The sequence below is a fragment of the Sylvia atricapilla genome, chromosome 5 (assembly GCF_009819655.1).
Source record: "Sylvia atricapilla isolate bSylAtr1 chromosome 5, bSylAtr1.pri, whole genome shotgun sequence".
In the NCBI taxonomy this organism is placed as follows: domain Eukaryota; kingdom Metazoa; phylum Chordata; class Aves; order Passeriformes; family Sylviidae; genus Sylvia; species Sylvia atricapilla.
Window position 1 is genome coordinate 62919769 of NC_089144.1, and position 4613 is coordinate 62924381.

Sequence of the window (4613 nt, forward strand, 5' to 3'; positions counted from 1 at the left end):
GCGCGGGGCTCACCGGGCGGGCTCACCGCCGCCATGGGCCGGGCCCCGCCGTGCTGCCATCCCTCCGGGCCGAGCCGGGCACGGGCGGGGCCGGCTCCACTGCCCGCCCAGCGCGGGGCTCACCGGGCGGGCTCACCGCCGCCATGGGCCGGGCCCCGCCGTGCTGCCATCCCTCCGGGCCGAGCCGGGCACGGGCGGGGCCGGCTCCACTGCCCGCCCAGCGCGGGGCTCACCGGGCGGGCTCACCGCCGCCATGGGCCGGGCCCCGCCGTGCTGCCATCCCTCCGGGCCGCGCCGCTCCTCCCTGCCCCTCTCCCTGCCTCCCTTCCAGCCTTCCCCGCTCTCCGGAGAAATGCCGCAGCGCCCTGCTTCAAGCGCGTCACATTTTGTTAAGAATAATAGAGTGGTCCTTTCGCATCCCGCCGCGAGCTGAGACTTCAGTTAGAAGAAATCTTATAAATATTCCGATAAGATAATCGATTTAATAATATAAAAGAGGTGAGTATGATTACAAGTAGGAAATTGTGAAGTATAATGTATAGGAATGTCGGGAGTGCTGTGTTTACAATATGCAGCAGAAACATCACCAAGAAGCTACTGGATGTCTTACATTTTGTTCAAGAAACTCTGCAGACCATCATGCAGACCAGTTATGCTGCTTGGAAACTCCCCTACCCTTCCCACCTTGATTGTAATATCAAGGATTCCAGTTGTGGTAAATAGGTATGATTCGTGCTGACAAAATTGAAACTAATGAATATTTTAAAATAATAAAATAGTAGTTAAAAGTGCAATGCCAAGGAGAGGGAGGGGGTTCTCCCCCTTCTCCTGCAGATGTTTAGTAAAGAGTTGAAAACAGGAAGGAACTAAGATAAGACTAGCTAAATTTGTCTGGGAGACAGGAGAATTTGAGGAAACTCCAGGAAAACTGTTAATTATATGAGATTTATTGCCTTAATGTTCAAACATGGTATTCGCTTATACAATACATAAAGTCATGCCTGCTTCTTAAAACTACATTGGTACTAAGGAGTTTTATTCCTTCACTTTGTGACAAATTGACAATGCTGAAGTAAAATATTCCGAGGATGTGAAGAACAGTATTTTCTGGCAGAAACTGGCACAGGTGAGGATGCAGCAGATAAATTTCTTTATAAAGCAACCAACAAGTGATAATACAGATAAGGTGTCTAAAGTTCCTGGGCTAACACAGCTGGCCTAGGAACATATGACAGGTAGTCAACAACTTTATAATATAAAAGCCTGGTCTTTCTTTTTTTTTTTTTTTTAGACATTTTCTATCACAATTTTGAAATATTAGCAGGCATTCTTTTCTTGAAGCACCACTGGTGAACTGGAGGGTATTTCCTCTAAGAGGGTGTGTCGTGACACTTTACAACAAAGCATTTACTCCACCATGCTCTTACATATGGATTACAGTGCACTTCCTGGATAAGACACAAACATCACTTTTCCTAGAACTAATTTCCATGCATCTGCCTCTTACTGGAAGTTATCTTGTGATCTTATGAGAGTTATCTTGAAGAGGATTCTGGTGGTCCTGCTCACCAAGTGCCCACAGCGTTACAGATGACCATGTCTTGAACTTCTCTTAGGGCATGTGCTGTTGCTTCTTGTTACATGGCTTTTCCCCAAAAGCCACTATATCCCTCATTATTTGATGATCCACTGGTTCCAGCTACATTTAGCATCTTGTGTGTCTACTTTTACATTCTGCTAACTGCTTCTTTGAAATTCTCTGTTCCCTTCTTTGGACCAGTAAGGCATCGATATGTCCCGTTCCTGGCTAGGCCTGTGTAGAAGCTGGGCTACCAAAGAGTTAATGTTCTGCTATGTCCAAAACAGCAGTAGCCACTATAGTGCAAGTGGGCAAATTGGAACAGGATGTGGCAGGAGAGGGGGTCTGTATGTAGCAAGAGCAGCACCTTTCTGGGGCTCACTTCCCTGTTCTGGTCCATGGAGACTACACACACAAAAGCAAGCTCCACAATGAGGTCAAACAGAGGGCATGAACTGTTGACCAAAAGACTGAGACCACAAAGACCCTCAAAATCCCACAACCCACTTCTAGAGAAGTCCTACAGAGAGATCTAGATTAACTGCAGAGCTTTGGCAATCATCCAGCTGTATGACTTTATCAAGAGAAAATGCTAAATTCATCACCTGGGATAGGGTAATCCTGGTTATATGTGCAAATTGCGGACTGTAAGGAGTTAAAAAGAACAGTTGCCTATCTGAAACACTGTTAAGGCTAGAGAAGAACTTGCAATAAGACAAACACAGAAAGAAGGAATTTGCAACAGGAAAGCTCCCATTCCAGGCCTGGTGGAGGATATATCTGGTTAGCACATCCTGGTTAAGGTATCCAGACAAAAAATTCTGCTGTGGCAAGATGTGTGAAAGGAAGCAACTACTCATACACATATCACTGGTCAAACTAAGATCACCCCATATTGTGGACAGACAGTACCTGTGACCAACAAAAGCCCCTCAAAACATTGGAGGAAGCATTCTCAGAAAGAGCACCTTGTCTACGCTCACTTTGGCATGCCATGAAGGCACACCCAACCTCACTTCACATGTAAATTAGGAACACTCCTCCATCAGTACTCAGAACATGGACTGTATAAAGGTGGTACCACCAAAAGAATGAGTATCACCCCACCACAGAGAAGCTCAGGGTGAGGAAGGACCAATAGGCCACCCCTGGATACATGGAAGGTGGATCTGCTTGATAACTCTCTCTCCCCCTCTCTCTTCTCTGTTTTCTAGTTCTTTTTCTATCTCTCTACCTCATGTTTGTTGTTAAATAAAACCCATATAGTCGACTCCAGCATGTGGAGTCAGGCAGAGGCATCTCTCACTAGTCGTAGAGATGCGAGGCTGAAGAACAGGCCCATGAAAAGAGATCTGGAGGTTTGGATTGATGGCAAATTGGCTATGAGTCAACAGTGTTCCCGGGTAACCAAAAGGGCCAACCACATCCTGGGATGGATATCAAGCACTGACTTTGAGCTGTTTGAGGGAGGTGGTTGTCCTGCTCTACTCTGAACTGGTGCCACCTCGCCTCTATAGGAAGAGTTGTGTGTGAGTTTTAGGCACCTCAATATAAGAATGACATCAAATTACTAGAGAATGACCAGAATAGAGTGACCAAGATGGCAAACGGCCTCAACTGTAACCTTTACAAAGAGTGGCAGAGGCCACTTGATTTCTTCAGCTTGGAGAGGACTGAGGGGTGTCTCCATTGCAGCCTACAACTTCCTTGAGGGGGATGTCATGAATGAGTATTTTGGCTACTTAAAGAATCATTATCGAAGTTATTAGTAAAGAAAGCTTTAATATGTATTTGTGAAAGCACGGCTTAACAGAGTTCAATGGCAAAGTTTTCTGCCACACAGAATTGTTATGAATAAGGTATGGTGATTGGCACATTCAGATGAGGAGGAGTTGTTGAGTATGGTGGGGAGAGGTTCCATTGGGGTTTGCAGTTCTTCTGATCTGTACTTTTGTTGTTACAGTACAGTTTTGAACCCTTTCCTGTTCTCCAATGCTCCCCTCCCCTTTTGTGGTTACTTCCTGACAGCTCTGGCTGACAGGGCTGTAAAAACATGTGGGGCAGGGTGTACACCTGTCCCTTGGAAGAGGCAGCAGAGAGTGGGGGACACTTGTTGCTGTGAGGCCCGGCAGGGTAACATGGCCCCACCAATCAGGATCTGAGAAGGGCTCCACCAATGAAAGACATGGATGGACTGATTGACAGGCCTTGGGCGGGGCCAAGTGTACATATATGGGCAAAGCTGTGGGCTGTGGGAGGGGCCAGAAAGACATAGCAGGACTGCTTATGAATATTAATACAATCTCAGGATATAAATGGCGGAGTGGCATTTTGTGAGCCGCACCTCTGGTGGGCAAGGGTCCCGTCCAGCTGCTAGTGCTGTTCGTTCCCCCCGCTTTGCTTTGTAATTTTAACGGATTTTAGTTAAATTTTATTTACTCATTCCCGTCTGGGCTTTGAGTAGTTTGTAACAGAAAGTATATAAAGAAAAAGCTGGACCAGAACATATGTAAAATAATTTTTGCAGACTCTGGGCTACAAAACAATGAGAGTGCTGAGGGAGGTACTTTAGGAGTAAGGGTAAGGGAGGCATTCCTGTTGGATCACAGTATTCAGCATGGATCCCCTCGCCCAACTTAGCCTCAGGCTAGCTGAAGGGTTTTATATCTACAGGATTTAGAAGCACTTAAATAATTATTTTAACACTTACAAAATTATTCAATAGAGTTTACTATAAGCAAAGTAACTGAACTATAAATCTAAGTTGGCAATTTTCATACTGTACATGCCATTCAGAGGCTTGTACACATAGACAGAAGGCAACAAGTAGAAAGGTACCTATTAAAAATTCCCCTCACACCGAGGTCAGTGAAATACTCATGTGGAATGCCTTTGCGTCTCTCAGCAGGCTGAGCCTTGAAGAGTGATGTATCAACCCAGGCCCCCTTGTCAGCTTTGGGTGATGGTCCACCAAGTATCTGAGTGTGTGTGAGCGCTGGCAGGCTCTGAGAGGTGTCCCACTTGGAGTGAGGCA